General features: G+C 39.2%; 1 long non-coding RNA gene across 1 annotated transcript in view; it reads left to right on the forward strand.

Annotated features, from left to right (window-relative positions):
* LOC149462270 (uncharacterized) overlaps nucleotides 1–20,798 on the forward strand; it is a 62,134-nt gene extending 41,336 nt beyond the window's left edge. Inside the window, exon 2 of the long non-coding RNA XR_016312685.1 lies at nucleotides 20,180–20,798. This is a non-coding gene — a long non-coding RNA (uncharacterized LOC149462270). The remainder of the gene's footprint in view (nucleotides 1–20,179) is intronic.
* The last annotated feature ends 937 nt before the right edge of the window (nucleotides 20,799–21,735 follow it).

The raw sequence follows: 21,735 nt of genomic DNA on the forward strand, positions 1-21,735 counted from the left end.
AAGATAAATATATGTCTTTATTTGTAAAATTCTGGAACTAATTTCAGAATCAATGAAACTTAATGACTTGAATCTCTAACAACATGCAATTTTCAGGAAAGGCAAATGGTAAAAGGCCGTTTCCTCTGGGACACATTACTGAACATACTGTGCTTTTCCAGTGCCACTGGTGTGATACTAATAAGGATGACAGCAAGTTTGTAATACTATTCTGCTTGCTGGGGTTGGATGCCATCTTTATTCTTACAATTAAACATATGCGCAGTCAAAGAAATGGCTCATTTATTTAACTGTCTTTTACACGCATGATTAAAGCGAAAACAGACTGAAATAATAAAATTGTTACAGCAAACCTTTAAATGAAATCACATGTTACTTTCACATTTTAAGGTATATATTATCTATTGTATCTTGTTGTTTAACCACTTGCCCTCCAGAAGATTTACCCCCCTTCCTGATTCCTCACCAGGCCATTTTTTGCTTTTCGGTGCTTCGCTATTCCAACGGGTAATTGCGCGGTCATGCAACACTGTGCCCAAACAAAATGTATGTCCTTTTTTTTCTCACAAATAGAGCTTTTTTGAAGGTATTTCATCACCACTGCATTTTTATTTTTTGTGATATGAACGAAAAAATACAGAAAATTTTGAAAATAAAAAATATTTTCTACTTTCGGTTACAAAAAATATCCAATAAACTCAAAGTTAGTCATAAATTTAGGCCAAAATGGATTCTGCTAGATGTCCTTGGTAAAACAAAATCCAAATACATGTATATTATTCGGTTTGTGTGAAGGTTATAGCTAGAGATGAGCGAATCGAACCAGGCGAACCGGAATTCGATACGAATTTCAGGAAAAATTAGATTCGTGGCGAATCCGAATATTTGCCTACTTCGGGTGCGCGAATCGGATTTTTCCCGATCAGCCGGCAAAAGTGTCCCTGCAGAGAGCTCCGCTATTTCTGACAGTTCTCTGACAGAAGGAACACATGTACAGCGGTTGAAACATTGTATCTATTAGTTTCCATTTAGGATACAGATGTTTCAACCACTGTACATGTGAAGAAGCTGTCAGAGAACTGTCAGAAATAGAGGAACTCTGCACATACACTTTTTGCCGGTTTGGAATTCTTATTTTCATCCTACTTCTTCTTCTTCTTCTTCTTCATCCTCATCCTCATCCTCAGAAGAAGAAGAAGAGGATGAGGATGAGGATGAAGAAGAAGAAGAAGAAGAAGTAGGAGGAAAATAAGAATAATTCCAAGCCGGCAAAAAGTGTATGTGCAGAGTTCCTCTATTCTGCAGATACACTTAGAGGAGCTCTGCTGATACACTTAGAGGAGCTCTGCAGATACACTTTTTGCCGGCTTGGAATTAATCTTATTTTCATCCTACTTCTTCTTCTTCTTCTTCATCCTCATCCTCAGAAGAAGAAGAAGAGGATGAGGATGAGGATGAAGAAGAAGAAGAAGAAGAAGTAGGATGAAAATAAGAATAATTCCAAGCCGGCAAAAAGTGTATGTGCAGAGTTCCTCTATTCTGCAGATACACTTAGAGGAGCTCTGCTGATACACTTAGAGGAGCTCTGCAGATACACTTTTTGCCGGCTTGGAATTAATCTTATTTTCATCCTACTTCTTCTTCTTCATCCTCATCCGAAGAAGAAGAGGATGAGGATGAGGATGAAGAAGAAGAAGAAGAAGAAGTAGGATGAAAATAAGAATAATTCCAAGCCGGCAAAAAGTGTATGTGCAGAGTTCCTCTATTCTGCAGATACACTTAGAGGAGCTCTGCTGATACACTTAGAGGAGCTCTGCAGATACACTTTTTGCCAGCTTGGAATTAATCTTATTTTCATCCTACTTCTTCTTCTTCTTCTTCATCCTCAGAAGAAGAAGAAGAGGATGAGGATGAAGAAGAAGAAGAAGAAGAAGAAGTAGAATGAAAATAAGAATAATTCCAAGCCGGCAAAAAGTGTATGTGCAGAGTTCCTCTATTCTGCAGATACACTTAGAGGAGCTCTGCTGATACACTTAGAGGAGCTCTGCAGATACACTTTTTGTCGGCTTGGAATTAATCTTATTTTCATCCTACTTCTTCTTCTTCTTCTTCTTCATCCTCATCCTCATCCTCAGAAGAAGAAGAGGATGAGGATGAAGAAGAAGAAGAAGAAGTAGGATGAAAATAAGAATAATTCCAAGCCGGCAAAAAGTGTATGTGCAGAGTTCCTCTATTCTGCAGATACACTTAGAGGAGCTCTGCTGATACACTTAGAGGAGCTCTGCAGATACACTTTTTGCCGGCTTGGAATTAATCTTATTTTCATCCTACTTCTTCTTCTTCTTCTTCTTCTTCTTCATCCTCATCCTCAGAAGAAGAAGAAGAGGATGAGGATGAAGAAGAAGAAGAAGTAGGATGAAAATAAGAATAATTCCAAGCCGGCAAAAAGTGTATGTGCAGAGCTCCTCTATTCTGCAGATACACTTAGAGGAGCTCTGCTGATACACTTAGAGGAGCTCTGCAGATACACTTTTTGCCGGCTTGGAATTAATCTTATTTTCATCCTACTTCTTCTTCTTCTTCATCCTCATCCTCAGAAGAAGAAGAAGAGGATGAGGATGAAGAAGAAGAAGAAGAAGTAGGATGAAAATAAGAATAATTCCAAGCCGGCAAAAAGTGTATGTGCAGAGTTCCTCTATTCTGCAGATACACTTAGAGGAGCTCTGCTGATACACTTAGAGGAGCTCTGCAGATACACTTTTTGCCGGCTTGGAATTAATCTTATTTTCATCCTACTTCTTCTTCTTCTTCTTCTTCTTCTTCTTCATCCTCATCCTCATCCTCAGAAGAAGAAGAAGAGGATGAGGATGAAGAAGAAGAAGAAGAAGAAGAAGTAGGATGAAAATAAGAATAATTCCAAGCCGGCAAAAAGCGTATCTGCAGAGCTTCTCTAAGTATATCTGCAGAATGTCATTTATGGAAACAAATAGATACAATGTTTCAACCGCTGTATGGAGTGAATGTCCCCGAACTGTCAGAAATAGACTATTTCTGACAGTTCTGGGACATTCCCTCCATACAGCGGTTGAAACATTGTATCTATTTGTTTCCATAAATGGATCCATTTATGGAAACAAATAGATACAATGTTTCAACCGCTGTATGGAGGGAATGTCCCAGAACTGTCAGAAATAGACTATTTATGACAGTTCTGGGACATTCCCTCCATACAGCGGTTGAAACCGCTGTATGGAGTGAATGTCCCAGAACTGTCAGAAATAGACTATTTCTGACAGTTCTGGGACATTCCCTCCATACAGCGGTTGAAACATTGTATCTATTTTTTTCCATAAATGGATCCATTTATGGAAACAAATAGATACAATGTTTCAACCGCTGTATGGAGTGAATGTCCCAGAACTGTCAGAAATAGACTATTTATGACAGTTCTGTGACATTCCCTCCATACAGCGGTTGAAACCGCTGTATGGAGTGAATGTCCCAGAACTGTCAGAAATAGACTATTTCTGACAGTTCTGGGACATTCACTCCATACATGTCCCAGAACTGTCAGAAATAGACTATTTCTGACAGTTCTGGGACATTCCCTCCATACAGCGGTTGAAACCGCTGTATGGAGTGAATGTCACAGAACTGTCAGAAATAGACAGAAACTGTCACAGAACTGTCCTTCTTCTCATCCTTCTCCTTCTTCTCATCCTTCTTCTCATCCTTCTTCTCATCCTTCTCCTTCTTCTCATCCTTCTCCTTCTTCTCATCCTTCTCCTTCTTCTCATCCTTCTCCTTCTTCTCATCCTTCTCCTTCTTCTCATCCTTCTTCTCATCCTTCTCCTTCTTCTCATCCTTCTTCTCATCCTTCTCCTTCTTCTCATCCTTCTTCTCATCCTTCTTCTCATCCTTCTCCTTCTTCTCATCCTTCTCCTTCTCCTTCTTCTCATCCTTCTCCTTCTTCTCATCCTTCTCCTTCTCCTTCTTCTCATCCTTCTCCTTCTATTTCTTCTCATCCTTCTCCTTCTCCTCCTTCTCCTTCTCCTTCTCCTTCTCCTTCTTCTCATCCTTCTCCTTCTTCTCATCCTTCTCCTTCTCCTTCTTCTCATCCTTCTCCTTCTTCTCATCCTTCTCCTTCTCCTTCTCCTTCCTCATCTCCAAGGGCATTTAAATTAAAGGTACAGTGTTCTGCACTAATTTAAAGGCTCTCTGAAGCCTAGAAACCCTTTTTATAAGTTAACTTCGTAGCGAATTAATTCGCATCGAATCAAATTTCTTCCTGGAATTCGCCGAATCAGCTGAATCGAATTTTTGAAAAATTCGCTCATCTCTAGTTATAGCATCTACAAACTATGGTATATATACTGGAATTTATGCAGCTTTTACTTTCTGACTTGAGGTGCTAAAATGCCAGGGCAGTACAAACCCCCCAAATGATCCCTTTTTGGAAAGTAGACACCCCAAGAATCTGAGAGGCATGTTGGGTCCATGGAAGATTTTATTTTTTTGCCACAAATTTTTTAAAAATTTAATTTTTCTCTTTTTTACACAAAGTTGTGTCTTAAATGTTTTTTTTATTTATTACAGGTACTTATATAGCACCATCAATTTACACAGTGCTTTACATATATATTGTACATTCAGACCAGCCCTTAATCCTCCAGGAGGGGAGAATCTAAGGTCCCTAACTTACATTCATACATACACATACTAGGGACAATTTAGACACAATCCAATTAACCTACCAGCATGTCTTTGGAGTGTGGGAGGAAACTGAAGTACCTGGAGGAAACATTGGCTGACCTCACTGAGTGGCACCTCCACCTTTCCATATCAGAAATCTGCCTTTGAACAGCTTTGCCCAAAGGGTCCTGGAACCCTGGGTCTTGTTTCCCTACTTTATGCATTTTTACATAGGCGCTTGATACGTACTTCCCTATTATGTTGCTCAATGGGAGCGTGACTTGAGGGCTGTTGTGGATCCGGAGTACTGGAATAAGACCTGGTCGTTTATAGCTAAATGTCCATTCAACATAAACACACTGGAGGCGGAATACAAAGTACTGTTCCGTTGGTATTGGGTCCCAGCTCGTATAGCCCAGGCAAACTATACCTATAGTGATCGCTGCTTTCGGGGTTGTGGCCATCGTGGAGATGTGTTACATATATGGTGGTCATGCCCGATATTGATTTGGTTTTGGTCTCGTGTATTTGGCCTTCTCTACACACTGTTTCATCTCTGCATATGCCGGGAAGCCCCGTATGCTTTGCTTCATTGCCCCATACCGGGCCTGTTGGCTCCCAAGCAGAAGTTGGCTTCCTCTTTGTTCTTGTCAGCAATGAGAACAATTGCTCAAGCCTGGAAAAGTAAATCTGTTCCTCTTCAGGGGGTGCGGGACCGTATGTCCACTCTGATGCTTAATGAACAGATGTTGAGTATCCGTACTGACTCCAAATGCACATTTTTGAAAATCTAGGAGCCGTGGTTGACATATGCTTTTCTCACACTTCCCCTGGCTAGTCTGGGTCTAGGTTGTTGATAGGTATTAGGTGTTCCTGGATCCCTGCTGTTGGTCTTGTCTTTTTCTTCTTTCTTTTCTTTTTGCCTTTGTCTGACCTTTGTGAGGTGGTAGAGATCTGCCTTTGGTTTACTTCACTGTTAGAGTTATAACACTATATTTTTCAAATTTTCTGTGCCATTGATAGCCCCTACGTGGGCGTGTCTTTTGCACTGCTGGTGTTGTATCATTGTTCTTTTTGAACCCTATGTGCCATTGATAGCCCCTGCGTGGGCTTGCCTTTTGCTGTCTATACTTACCTGCTGTGTGCATAGAGCAGCCTGAATCCCCCTCTTCTCGAGTCCCACGCAGGCTTTTCTGGCCCATCCCTGCACCTCATACACATCCATTCACACATCCATTAACATGGAGCCACGGCTTGGCCCCCCCTCTTCTTATTGGCTCACTGGCTGTGATTGACAACAGTGGGAGCCAATGGCTCCCGCTTCTGTCTCAGCCAATGAGAAGAGGGAGTCCCGGGATAGCCAAAATAGTGCACAATGCTAGATAGAGAGGGGGCTTAGGTAAGTATTAGGGGGGCTGGGGGGGGATGCTGCACAGTGAAGGTTTTTTACCTTTATGCATAGAATGCATGAAAGTATAAAACCTTGAGCCTTTGCCACCACTTTAACAAAGAGTATAACCAACAGATTTGTAAACCAATGAATTAAAACCCATGGGAGCTTTAAAATTTTAGAATAGGTTGAAAAATTGTTTGCAGTATTTTTAAAAATTGCAGCTTTCATTAAAGAGGAAGTCTTATGAGCAGCAAATAAATTGTCAACTTCAGTCACAGAGGCACCAACTAAGCGGCACCAACAATTTGCCCTCTTTGAAGTTCAGTAGGCTCTGACATGACTCTGTATTACTAGCAGCGCACGCAGTGAATGACGAAAGTGAGGCTTCCTACATGTTAGCTAGGTGTCTCATCACACAGCGGAAACAAAAGAATGTTACTTCACATCTGCTTTCAAAACGAAACATGTTGTCACTTTCACACCTGCAAATCATGTAGTGTTTATGTTTTTTTGTCTAACCCCTTTATTTAAAATTTTTAATTTCGTCATTATACCTGACCATGGGTTGATAACAATCGTAGGTTGTCCATAGACCTAAAAGATGTTGCCATTTATCTTAAAGGGAGAACAATAGTCATATGTGTTCCCATTGATGGTGCCCAGCTAGGAAGAGTTAGGGGCTCTCAAAAGATGTGAGATTTTCACTTTATCCAGCCATCTATGAGTATCCACATTCTAGAAGTCATTTTTGAGATTTTGTTGATGTTTAGCCAATATCAACAATATAGTTGATTTGGTTCATAGCCTGGTCAGAAGGACCTGAATTCTAGCAGGCTTAGTCCAAAGATTCAGACTGAGTGGTGTACTGAATTTCTTTCAGTTCAACATGTGAAAATATACTAATTCCTCTTAATATATTTTCTCTGATCATCTAATCTCTGTTAAATCAAACCAGATTCCAGATATTTTTGTGCCATATCTGATACGTTTGCCTCAAATATCCTCTTTTTCACGAATGGGTTAGATCTAAAGTAATACTTTATGATGTTCTTGTTCTTCTGTATAGAGATTTTTTTTATTTGCAGAGCAGTTGGCCTGCCAGTAAGGTGACTGGCCTTCGGGAATCCTTGCATTCTTCAACTCTGGTTGCTTATCTGATGAATACAACTCATTTGTTGTCAGCAACCCAAGAACTGCTGACATGACCCTTGTTGATTCAGATGAAAAATGATCTGGTTTGACATTACTTTTCTTAGCTTCCCTTCGTGCTGCTCTAAATAAAAAGTGGATATTTTATTCAATAGTTTTTCCTATTTATAATAACAGCAACGATATTAACAAACAAAATAAAGGATTTTTTTAAATGAAAAAATGTGTATTACATCACTAGTACAGGCTCAAAATAATGCTTGTAAAGTCATGAACTGCCAATGGGATGCCTACTGACCGCAAGATTAAGTATAGGGGAAAATGGTGGCAAACAACTGGAAATCATAAAAAAAAAGGTGCTGGAGGCGTTAGGAACACTTTTGATGTTGCAGTTAGATTGAAACACTTTGTATACTGGATATGGGCAGCACAATGGCTAAGTGGTTAGCACATCTGCCTGGCAGTACTAGGGTTGTTGGTTCAAATCCCAACCATGGCATTACCTGCACAGAGTTTGCATATTCTGCCTGTGTGGGTTTCCCCCCACATTTAAAAGACATACTGGTAGATTAACCAGCTCCTGTCTAAATTGTCCCTAGTATGTGTGTGTATGAATATGATTTAGGGACCTTAGATTGTACACTCCTTGAGGGTTAGGGACTGATGTGAATGTACAATATATAAGTAAAGCAGTGCATAAGTTGACAGCGCTATATAAGTACCTGTAATAAAAATTCTGCTATAAACCTTTAGACACTGTATGTAAACATATCAAACAAGATTTTGTGCTCAATTAAAGCAAAACCATTTCATGTAAAGGGCAAGAATCATCCAAAATTAACCCATCCATTATGTGTACTTTTACAAATTTTCACATGACTCAATCTTGTCCTTGCCACATGTTAGTAACCGATTCAAAACAATATATCGCATCATTTATTTACTTTTTTTTTAGGTATATTATACGTATTATTGCATAATTGTTGAGTGCCCATTTAGATCTTGGCATCCTGGAGCATTAACATACTTTTTTCACACATTATTATGCATTGCATTAAGGCAGCCCATTCAACCAAATGGGCTGGCAACACACCCAAGTGTAAAAAAAAAATTAAAAAACATGTACCATTTTTGGCAGCACAGTGCAACACAATATACAATAGTGAGTTAATGTGCACAGTGGAGTGCAGAAATGCATGCATGTGAAGGTACGTTGGGAATGCATAGGATAAGGGGAATTATTTTGCTTGCAGTTTATTGCACTGAAAAAGATGGTGGACACGGACAAATGATTCACTAAATGATGACAGTCAGCACAGGGCAGAGAGCACTTTGCAGGTGCAAGCTATACTGACACGTGTTTAATCCAGATTTACAACTAACCAATCCATCTTCCATGAAGGCTTGCTGTGGAGGCAGGTAATAATATATGTTTGCTCCTTACCACCCTGATCCGACCAAGGATCTTAACCAATACAATCAAAACTTAGGGATCCTATAGCTTATAGATTCTGTATCATTTACATTTCAGAGCCTTTAAAAGTAAGTAAAAGTGAATGTTAGTAGTTATGTCTCCAATTTAGGAGCTTGTCTATGAATCTAGTGTTCAATTAAACAAGTGTCTGTCACTAATAAAGGCTTTGTGCAATCAAAATCTCAATTTGCACCCCATGACTAAACTGGTACTTTACATCAGAAAAGCTCAATGTCCTTTTTTCTTTTTTTTTTTAATTGTGGAAATATGCAATCCACCCAGGCCTATATCACATTTATTCTGGTCTTGCACAAATTTTAAGAAGTTTTAGCAGACAGAGACTTCATCTGTCGATCAACATTCCTGGATTTTTAGTTGAATTCATTCACCTGCCCACTTGCTAAAATATATCTTTAGCCCACTGGAAACATTTTTAAACCAGATGTTAATAGAAGCCAGATGTTCCATTTCCTTATTCTAGAAAAACTCAGCTCTACCTATGACTACTCTTTAAAAGACGTTACATTTCATATGCTTGATGGATAAACTTACAGCAGCTTTACGTAATTACATAGATGCCTCCAAGGTATGGAACCTACTATTCATGGACTATGCATAGAACTAAAACTTTACCTTTTTTACGGATTGTCAGAAAGGCTCATTAGTATAAATGTTATTGCTACAAGTGCCAGCACAACTAAGCACACTCACTATAATGTGCTGTGCCATGTCTGATACCCCCACCCCCTACACACACACATTACACACACACACATACTCACCTTACCTCTTCTCATCTGCTTATTCCTCTCTGATCTCAAAAAGATGCATCCCAGACCACATCTAAAATTTATTTACTAATTACAGGCTTACCAAGGCTATACAACTTATTTTGTATTATATGGTATAGTATGTGTTTATACAATTGCTTTGTCCCTTGACACAAAGGTTCTTGTTCTAAACCACATTTATTTGTTTTAATTAAAACGTAATGTAAAAAAAGACCAATAATACAAAATACTTTTTAGGGAGACAAGGGTGTTTAAATCTCTTTAGCAGCCTGAACCTTTGGCAATCACTACTTTCTATGGTGGAAAATGGCAAGTTTGGCATTGTTCCACTGGGTCTTCAAATTTCTTCCCATATAAAACATTATTACTGCTATAAGCAAGATCACCGTTGTAGTTTATGCATGTTTTATGTAATAAAATACAGAAACTGCCACTGCTAATTTGTTTTTGTAGGTGCAAGCTCCATGGCCATCACACTTATCATTTCTTCACTACTTGATGTGAAGGATACCAAGAGACATATACAAGAGATACAGTATGTCAGGACACCTGGTATGCATACTTGTTTTACATCAGTGGACCCCTATGAATTGAGACAGGGATGAGGTTAACATCCCAGGGGTTTGCATTTAAAAAAAAGCCAGTAATGGCAGGGATAATATTTCTGCTCTTAAATGTTTTCTTTTCTATTAATAGCATGAGGTATTCTAACCAGTATTAGATATAAATGAGAACATTATTTAAAACCTTATAAAACGTATTTGTTTTCATGGATTAAATCTAATTTTCTGCATTGCAAATGCACAGCAAATTATCATTTAAAAAGGGATTGAAATGTTTCTTTCTCTTCTTTCTACTGAGAAAGTGGTGTCACATTTACTGCAACCTTATCTTATATTGCTCACTTTCTGTAATAACTCAGAAGCTGTCCACAGACTATAGAAGGCAATCGGACATGCAAACAAGATACACTTGCTTTGAGTGCACAGCAGTCCCTAAACTTGTCCCTAAAACAGATTGGGGGTTATTTACTAAATCTTGAGGGCGCAAAATCTGGTGCAGCTCTGCATAGAAATAAATCAGCTTCCATGTTTTATTACCAAAGCTTAACTGAACAAGCTGAAGTTAAAAGCTGACTGGCTACCATGCACAGCTGCACCAGATTCTGAGTGTACCAGTTTTAGTAAATCTACCCCATTGAGGTTATTTACTAAAACTGGAGAGTATAAAATCTGGTGCAACTCTGCAGAGAAACCAATCAGCTTCCACATTTTGTTGCCAAAGCTTAATTGAACAAGCTGAAGTTAGAAGCTGACTGGCTACCATGTACAGCTGCACCAGAACAATCCAATTTTAGATTCGGAGAACAGAAAAGAATAGCTGGTTGTTAAGGAGTGTGCCACAGCATCCTTAACAATCATTCACCTGAATTTACTAAAACTAGAGAGTGCAAAATCTGGTGCAACTCTGCATATAAACCCCACTTTTTACAAAGTTTAAAGCTGAGCTCCACCCAAAAGGGGAAGTTCCGCTTTAAGCCTTTGTCCCCCACTCCCCATCAAGTATTGGCACCTTTGGGGAGTGGGGGAGGAGCAGGTACCCAAATTTGACAAGTACCCGCTTCCACATCCGCTGTGATCGCCTAGGCGATCGGAAGCAGAAGTTGTCCCCCCCCTCCCTCCCCATAGTCTTCTGGGATATGTGACAGGTCGCAGAACACTATGGGGCCATTCAAAAAGTGCAGTGCTTCTCACGCATGCGCAGTGGGCACCCGGCTATGAAGCCGCAAGCTGTCACAGCCAGGTGCCCACACTGAAGATGCCGGCGTCAGGCAGAGAAGATGGCCGGTGAAACCAGCGGTGGTGAGGACACCGCTGGACCGAGGGACAGGCAAGTGGCTGTATTTTAAAATTCAGCAGCTACAGTTTTTGTAGCTGCTGACTTTTTTTTTTTCAGGTGGAACCAGGGGCGGACTGGCAACTCATGGGGCCCCCGGGCAATAGGGAATCATGGGGCCCCTGTGTCCTTGCCCAAACTCAAAAAAGCCTATGAAAAAGGTACCAGGGGCATCTCATGGGGCCCCCTACTGCCTGGGCCCTCGGGTTTCCAAATGGTCAGTCCGCCCCTGGGTGGAACTTGATTTACTAAAACCAGAGGGTCCAAAATCTGGAGCAGCTCTGCATAGAAACGAATCAGCTTCCAGGTTTTATTGTCAAAGCTTAATTGAACAAGCTGAAGTTGGAAGCTGATTGGTTACCATGCACAACTGCACCAGATTCTGAGTGTACCAGTTTTAGCAAATCTACCCCATTGTTTCAACAGACAAGGGATGGGGGAGAGAAGATGGGAGCAGGAGACAATACCTAGCCAATGCCATGCAGCATTGGCTTATAGGGAAGGGGGGTTCCTTTAATTACACTTTTGAAAGGACTGCAAACTAAGATTGATACAGCATTCTTCAGCATGTTTATCCTGTGTCCTGTGCCCTTTTTAAATGGTATATATTTTCTCTAAAGCACAATTGCATTCTTTTGTTAAAATAAAATTACAAAATTGCAAATAGCAAAGAAGATAAAATGTTTGATTTTTTTTTGTATTGCATGAGTTTTACAAACGTGCCTCATTGCTCTAAAATAGCAGTAAAATAGGCCATATGTGTAACAGGCCTCTATGCTAATCTAGAGATATAATTCAGTCTTACTTCCTTATTTGGAGTGTTCCATTCACATAATGTGTATTTCTCAGCCAAATAGCTTGTTTCCATCTTTTGTAGGATTTTCATAAACAGCAACATGGTCTGCTTCTAGTTAAAAAGCCATTTAATGTGAATAACTAAAGACAATAAAATCAGAATTACTCTGACCATGCCACAAATAAAACATAAATAGTGTAATGAAACTTTAAACAATGTTTTCACACTCAACTCTAACATAAATGCAGAATATGCTAAAAAAAAGTATATGTGCTCTTAGCGGCTATGAATATTCCACTGTATTCACTGTGAGGCAAAGAAAAAAAGGATTGTGGGTAAATAGTGCCATAGTTCCCTGTTCTACTGGAATGGGAAAAAATATATCATCATGAAGGTTTAAATAAATACAACAATTTTAATGGCTAGTTATTATGTTATTATTATTATTAAACCACAGTCAAAAAGCATATTGATCCAGGTACAGTGGTTAACCTACACATGTACCGCCAGTCAGGGGGCTGCTGTTAGAAATCAGAGGGCCTCCTGACAGCTCCACCCCCCCAAAAAATCTCAAATTATATTTTCGCTAAAATGCCCCGGCCGTGATGCATGGCAAAAATTATACCCTCACAGGACAAGACCCCTTCAAGTGAATAGCTCCCTGTAACTGCATGTAAAGAACATGGTTGTGGTGTGTTAGTGCTGGGTTAAAGCATATTGCCTCCTCGCCGCCTGTCAAATGCTCTCTGAAGAGCAATCCAAATGCTGACTGTTATTCATAGAGCAAAGCACATGTGATCAAGCCCTTCATTTTCTTTTTAAATAATTAAGACTGGAACCGAGGACATAGAATCATCAGTCCCTTTTTCTACAGCCTCAGCTGCACTAGACAGTGAATGAATGGGAAGTGTTCTGTGCTGACTGTCTCCCTGTTCATTCACAAAGTGAAGCCTAGTAAACACAGTTTACTATGCTACACAGTGAGTGATCTGTACCAACCATGTGCTGTAATTATTCAGGAAGGGAAGGGGCTGGTAAATAACATATTTACCGCCCCACTATGCTCGCCGTCCTGAAACAATCTCCCTGTGTACTCTCAGCAGCTACTGATAGGATTGGAGGGGAGTTCGCAGAGCTGTGGGGGATGGGGGCTCAAACAATGAATGGAAGGAAGCACAGATACTATAACCTGTCCTCCTGCAGCTCAGCCAGAGGGAGAAAGCTGGCAGAACTGCAGATGGATCCACAAGAGTCACAAGGCAGTATAGCCAGCCCTCATGCTTGACAGGTGCCCAGGCCCCCCTTTGGAATTGATGGGGCCCTGGCCTAGTACAGGAGGGCCAGCTGTACTGCCTTATCAGCAGCCCTGGTGCCAGTGGAAGATATGGTCTAGAGGCACATAGTCTAAGAAGAGTTGTGTGCACACAGCTGCAAATGTCTGGTTTTTACCTTGCCCTCCTCCATTTTCAACCAACTGATGATCAGAGAAGTGGCCAGGAGAAGCACAAAATCTTACAGGCTGTACAAAAAGTTCTTTCTTTAGCCAATAAATACTGAGCAGATAACTCTTACTAAGCAAGAACTTAGTAAGATATACTATGTTGGCTCCAGTTTCTTCGCTCCTGTGCTTTAAAAGTATTCTTCACAGTCCTTTGGAAATAGTGCATTGTTTACATTCAGTTTATCTGAAGTGTGCATAGTACATGTCTGCAGACCAGCTTTAACCACCATGGAATGTATTTGTTCCTCATACCTATTTGATGCATTGTCTTTAATGCGAGGAGCTATAAACATTATATTCTGGAGAAACAAATTACTAACTCTTAGAAGAAGGCAGCCCCTGAATAAATGTAGTTATTCCCTGCCCATTCCCTTCTTCTATGTGATCCCACCTAGCCAATTGTAAAAACCAGAATACCTTCCTTGTTATCAGTTCTTGTTTGCAGATATATGTCAGTGCAGTGCAGACAGGTTAAAGCAGTGTTTTTTCATGGCATGTGATAACAGTTCTCAAACCATAAGCTAAAGACGTAGTAAACTTACCTTTAAAAACAAAAAATCTTCTCCTTGCAAGGTAATGTCATAATGTGCTAGTATGCAGTGCATACTAGCACAATATGAAAGACTTCCTTTAGAACAAAGCCCTCCAGTGGCGTGCTGTTACCGCTCACAGGGCTTCCATCTTTTCTTTAATTTCCAGGTTCGCAGGCTATGGCCGCTTGATTGGCCGAGCCGCGATGACGTCACTCCCATGCATGTGTGCAGGAGTCTTAGCTGTGTCACAGAGCTCTGAAGGAGCAGTACAGGTATGCCGTTCCTTCAGAGAGCATGTGCCGGTGACGTCACTAGCTGCAGGGACACTAAATATCTCCTAAGCAGTGCATGTTTAGGAGATATTCCTTGTACCTACAGGTAGGCCTTATTATAAGCTGTAGGTACAAGTGTCCAGTGAGAGTTTACTCCCACTTTAAGAAAAGTCAAAAGTATGATGTTATACAGTATTTGCTCTATCTACAATGGATATACTGTTGTTTTGAACCCCTTTTAAAAGTAGTTTGTGGGATAAATAAGATTTCTAAGAACCTGGGGACCCCAGCAATTTATTTTGGGACCCTGCTTGAGGTACCAGGCCTTATGACTAGGTTCTAGTCCATCCAACAGATATGTTTTAAAAGTATATGGAGAGTATCCTAAGGGCAAGTAAGAACTCATAGGTCACTATACTAGAGGTTGTTGATTTCTTATATTATCAGGCTGTCACGAGTGAACCTCTGTTATATTCTAGTATGACTGCACTGAAATGCAGTTATTACTTCCCAAACAATAAAAAATGGTATGTGTCTGTCTAAGAAACACTAAGGGAATATGAAACAATATAAGCATAATATGTGACTTATTAAATGTAACATTATATGACACATGTAGGTACTAGTCCTGTGTATCTATCAATGACATAATCAGTGTGTGTAACATCTGACAGACAATAAGCAGTGTTCCATATGAATGATATATTTCAGGACAAAGCTACATTCTGGCAAACACTTCTTCCAGTCCTCTACTGGTACAGCAGGAATTCATTAAATAGCTGGTTCTGAGCCAGTGCAGATAATTCCCAGTCAGTGTTGGTCCTTCTCAGCAGGTAATATTTTCTGGTGAGGCAGTAATCGGAGGAGGCCAATCAATTTTTTGCTGTAGATGCCTGCAGCTAAATGATTCCTTAATTTGGACCAGATCTGACAAGTCCTACTTAGCAAACAGCACAGTCTCCAAAGAAAGATGGGGACTTTTATTCCCCTGTGTAGTTTTAGTAACTGATTCACTAGCATACACAACCCTTCCTTTCTTAGAAAGTTTTCTTCAGTTTGCAAATGAAGAATAGTGTAGATCAATGAGACAGTAGCTTGGTGGGGATTCAGAAATCTCTGTAGGAAACAAGTTCTTTTTAATGGTCAGCACGTTTCATACTGATATTTCAATTTTCGCTTCATGCTGCAGAGTTAAATCCCCTACCAGTTTCATATATCTCTTAGGGACTCCGGAGGTGAGATCTCAGGATCCAAATCTGTACAGCTGCCATAGTGAGTCACTCTTCCTGCTGGATTTTTAATTTACTTTATGATGAAAGATTGCAAAAGGAAACGTGGGCATAACAAGGATGCTCCTGTTGTAGCAAGAAGAGCAAGATTCATAGATGATAGAGAACAGAAATGAGAATTATGGTAGAAACATTTTACTGCTGGAGCAGTCAATGGCTGACTCAGTCTACCAGCTGTAATTCAGATTTAACTTTTAGGAGGACTTTCCTTAAAAATTGCAAAGTTTCTTTAAATAACGGAATATATCAATGAGATTTTGAAAAGTTCTGTAAGGTAAATTAATATATATCTGATAATGCTTACAGGCAGCATAATGTTTCGGTAGCTGTTCCTGTTAAATATTACTAATCCAAAAAAAAAAAATTTTTTTTGTATTAAAAGGCCAATGTTTTGAAAAAAAAAACAAACAAACCAAATGGTTATCCAGTAGCCTCAGGGCCAAAAGTTAAATAGGGAATTTCCCAAGGCTACCCATAAATGGACAATTTTAGTTGTAGATTATCTCACAATAATCATCATTGGTAAGGGCCAGAATACTAAATCTAATGAGCCAAAGCAACAGGTTTGTGTTAAGATTCTTCCCTATGCAACACATACTCACATTTCCCCTGCTGCTCTATACAGCTAGCAGGAGCCAAGATCCTGCTAGGTACTTCAAAGTATGGATGAGCAAGTGACTCACTCCATGTGACAGTGCTTGGTCAATCAGCAAGCACCAGCACTACCTTGTGTAAGTAATGACTCAAACAACTTGTAGCTTGCATAGGGCAGCTTCCCTTGCTTCTCCACACATATGAAAACACATGACAAACTAAAAATGAACTATATAACTTGAACATACATATCACATAAGCTAAATCCAGTGATTTACTCTGTGTGTACATCAGAATTGTTTTAGGCCCAGTGTGTAAACCCCAACAATTGACTAGAACAACAGCAACCAGACTTCACAGGACCTCTGACCCCAGGTATTCACGAAATGTCAATCAGAGTATGTAAAGCTAAATAAAAGGGGAAATATTTAATAAAAATGCCTGTGAACGTAAATTATTTGAAGACTAGTTATTCATATTCTTACATGACCCTCCCCAAGGCTGGTTCCTTTACTTTACTATAACATCAAATCATATAAATAACTGGAAAATGTAGGATTGATTTGTAAGACTACTGATTGCAAAGAAGGTATTAGAATTTTTTTTTCCCTGAGCTAACATTGTTTGAATTGAATTTGTAACATGCCTGTCTGCGTGGCTGATTAGTAGATAGGACATACTGTTAAAATAAAATGTGTAACCCAGCATCTAGTGCCACGCAGCTGTGAACATCTGGATACGGTTTGATAATTCCTTGTCTATAATGATGAATGTGACCACAAAGCTGGCTCAGCAGGTACAAAGAATCACACTATACTTATTTTTTCAAGCTAAAAAAAGCTGCATTCAACAACTTGTCATATTATAACTCTCACTGGGTGCAAGCAATCTTTCAAGTGTGTGTGTTAAGTCACTATCTGCTAGAAAAGAAGGGTGGCACATCTCCAGGAATAATTTTATGTACGTTTTATTAAGCCTTACATGTGATTTTGGTATTTTTTTTTCTACATCCTAAAGTGCCACAATTTTACATTATACAAAAATTAGTTCATACAGAATTATGTAACAATTTTATTACTTAGTAATAAAAAACAACTTGTTACAAGATAATGGTGTTGATTTACTAAAACTGGAGAGTGCAAAATCTGGTGCAGCTGTGCATAGAAACCAATCAGCTTCCAGTTTTTCAGTTTTTGTCAAAGCTTAATTGAACAAGCTGAAGTTAATAGCTGATTGGCTGCTATGCACAGCTGCACCAGATTTTGCACTTTTAGTAAATCAACCCCAACACATGCTTACATCGCATTCAACCTAATAGCTTTAACTTTTGGTTATCAGCTTCAGAATTATCCAAAGTGGATCAAGGAGGAAGCATTGTTGGGTTGCAGTGACTGTCATAGGTGCCATTGATTCCTTTATTATGTGCATTTTTGATAATTCCGGAGAGATTTGCTTAGATGCACTTTACTAGGTATAAACTGACATGGTTTTGGATTTTGGATATGTAATCTAATTTGGGCATTGGGCTGCACAGTAGCTCAGCAGTTAGTACTTCCTACTGATAGCAAAAGGGTCATTGGTTTGAATCCCAACCACGTCACTACCTGGCTGGAGTTTGCACGTTCTCCTTATGCCTGTGTGAGTTTCCTCCTACACTCCAAAGACATGCTGGAAGGTTAATTGTCTCCTGCCTAAGTTGGCCCTAGTCACTAGGACCTAGTGTGTATGTGAGTTAGGCCCTAGTATGAATGTAAGTTAGTGACCTTAGATTGTAAGCTACTTAAGAGCAGGGACTGATGTGAATGTACAGTACATACAGTATATGTAAATTGTCAGTGCTATATATACCTGTAATAAAGTAATTTGGGCCTTTTGGATTTAACCAGGGAGTGGCAATAGTGCTTGCAGCCACTGGGAAATTGTTGGAAATTTTCTCTTTAAGTAGATCCTCCTTAGTCTCCATGTTATGGACCATTCAAAGATGTGAAGGATTCCCCTGATGATGTCTTCCTGATGACGAAATGCATTGGGTGGAGCTGGGGAGTGTGACGTCGCCGTGTTCTGGAGGGACGGCAGCCATGTTTTCGGTTTGAAAAATTTCACATTCAATGCTTTATTAAATTGGTCAAAATTTACTGAATTTCTACACTATGAATTGCTTTTGTTTTATATCCCTTATTTGATTATTGGATGGGAGTTTTTTCTGCTTTTGAAAATCTTTAAAGAGGAGGATTATTCATCATCTTAAAGGAGGATTTCTAGTGAAAATTACTTGCTTCAGTGATTTCCTATTTACTGCATATATTGACCGATTACGGTCTGAATGTCCAGTAAGGGCTTATCTATTTGGGTGTTTTGGTAAAAGTAGATGACGCCAGAATCTTCTTCTGCAACCTGTCTCATTTACTTGAGAATTATTTGGACTTTTACTTTGGACTGTTATGTTGATTTTTTATTAGCACTGCATTTTTTAATTTATCTTTATATTTGCCTTTAGTGTGCAAGCTGCTTTTCCCTATTAATTTGCATTCTTGAATTCAGATTTTAGTTACATCTATTGCCTGACATACTTAGACAGACATTCAGAAACTAGCCTGTCCTCAAAAATGTCATTACTTTTTATATTGGCAAATTTCACTTAACTTCCCTTTAATATTTTCCTGTCCTTCAAATGATATAGTAGGATAGCAGTGATAAATGGGCATGGCATAAACAAGTAGGGATAGTTTGAAAAAGTGTGGATGGCATGGATAAGTGAGGAAGACATGGTTGGATGCCTTTTATCATGGAACACATGATGTCTTCATCTCTTATATAACCTCAGCAGATTTAATAGTCACCTTGTTTTCAATCACCTAAAGTGGTAATAAACCCAAAAACTAAAGCCCGCTGTTGGCTGACGATGCAGAGCCAGTCCAGGCTGGGGAAAGATCACGAACATATGGTCGGGATCCACTCAGAAACCTGGACCAATACCTGGCTCAGCCTCTCAACGATCCACTGAGAGCCTGAGTCAGCCGCTCCCACCTCCTCCACAGCAGAGAGTCACCACTCTCTGCTCAGAGCGGTGGAGAACTTAGCAATCAGCGGTCATGTGATTGCTCAGTTCTCACCCTTGGAGCCATTGGGGGACAGATGCAGCAACAGATCAATGCTGCATCCACCTAGGTAAGTATGATTTAAAAAAAAAAAAAAAACATACGTCTCTTTTAATATTCATGATAATAGATTGACAGAAAAAAAAATTAAGTTGCATGCTGCCATAAACATGACTTGTATGGCCTGCAAAATAAAGTGTGTTTCACTGACAAAAAAAAAATACAGTTCCAGTTCCTTAATTTGTCATTTTATTTCAATAAAGTGTGGTGCTTGAAGGCACATCAAGGCTTTTTTATGTTCACAATTTATACACTTCAAGCAAATCAAGTAAATAACACTGTAAACATTTTAGATTACCTTTATTGTAATTATTGTCTTTGGATACAGTAAACCTTTTCCACTGTTTATAGAAGTTGGAATTGGGATTTAACTGAAAAAAAATTGAGAATGCCTGATTAAAAACATAAACTGTCATGTCAAGAGAGGTAGGAAAGGTTTGTTATTACTGCTACTAAAAGTTTGTTTATTCCTTGAAATGTAGATAATTTGGAAAGACAGGAGATATTTACCCAATAGAACATTTAGCTTATAAACAAAGTATAAGAGGAATACTGTAATCTCTTTTTAAAGAAGTCTTTTTGTCCATACTTTATTTATTTATAAAGCATTTTAATTCTGTTATTCTATGTTTTTTCCATAGGGAAAATTGACTACTGGAAAGTGAAAGGACCAAAGATTGTGCATGACTTATTGATACCATTCTTCACACTTCTGCTTTTGACTCTATCCCCCCCCCCCCCATTCATAGATGTGGTGTTTAAGAACAGCATGACATGTGAGGGGGATCAATACAATCTGTCCAGAGTATTATGGCTGTGCACTGAAAGATGATTTGAACAGTTATGATGCTTTCATTGCTGGCCTCCTTCTGAAAAAGCTAGTTTTCCGGTGCCTGTGGTCTCAATAGTTTTCAAGTCTCTTGACCAAATACACATATGAAGTAAGCAAAGTGAGAGGAAAGCCAGGATTCCTGAGCTTGTTCCATGTCAGTGACTCAAAGTATTAAAGCCTATTGACCAGCATGGCAACATATTTATATTCTCAATACAAGTTTTTTTAACGCTTGGTTCCATTCTCCATTTCACTTATCAGAAGGTAGAATTTACCGACTAAGCCAGCAGCAGCATAAGATCAACATAACAAAGTATTACAAGCTATCTATAGCTCCTTAGATAACTGTCCAATGGGAAACCCATATGCCCAGTTGCTAATAGCTCTCCAAAACATGAGGACGTTTTAATAAAATATCATTGTGTTTATGTCTTGTAGATTTTTACAAAAGAGGGTTTCTTGAAAATAATCATACAAATAGTCATTTACTTTAGGTAGAAAAATATGGTGCCTACTAACATACATGACATCTTACAAGCCAAAGCAATTTAAAGTATCTGCTATCACCATTTTTAAGATTGGGGAACATTACATGTATCAGATTACATATATAACATGACAACATAAAACATCTGTACTGCAAAACCTTGGCAAGCGACATTAATTTGTAAGTTATTTGTTGTAACACATGCAAAACACACTCTTTTGATAGTTACATGGGACTTTCAGCAACATAAATTTATGGTTAACAGATACTGGTATACCATAAAATTAAAGCTCAACTCCAACCTAAACTTTGTATTTTGTTCTGGTTAGAGCAGGAAAGGGTTAGAACCTCTGCCAGGTTTTCTCTATAATCAATTGAGGGTTTTAGTACTGCCTACAGGAGAAAGGGACACTAGACACATAGAAATTGAAGTTCAGTCCCCTAGAAGCTTTAACCCCTCTAACTTTCAGTTTCACTTAGCACCATCAGAAGAATGAATGAATCCTTCCTTTCTGCTGACTTTTTTTCCTCATGATTTGGAAGATTTTTCTGCTTTTAAAAGGTACTGCTAAACTCATGCCAGATATTGTAAATCCCAAAAATCTCTTCAGTTAGTCAATGATCAAACGTTTTACAGTTCATTATACTGGTGTTCTCTGTGCAATGGTCCTGTGGTTGGTAGTGACTTACCTAACTATTTCACTTGACACAGGACTGTGCTACTAAGGTCAGGTCAGCTTTCTAGGGATTCCTTGTTATCAAGGACAGAGGTGTGGTGGTTCACTGTCCCCATCTCTGGAGGCTCACTGTTGTGAGTTTCTGGAGGGCTACTGCTATACTGTGAGGATGGGCCTACATGTGGACCTATACAGTGGCTG

This window comes from Staurois parvus, unplaced genomic scaffold (genome assembly GCF_062004578.1).
Source record: "Staurois parvus isolate SC_StPar_1 unplaced genomic scaffold, SC_StPar_1.0 ptg000178l, whole genome shotgun sequence".
Lineage (NCBI taxonomy): Eukaryota > Metazoa > Chordata > Amphibia > Anura > Ranidae > Staurois > Staurois parvus.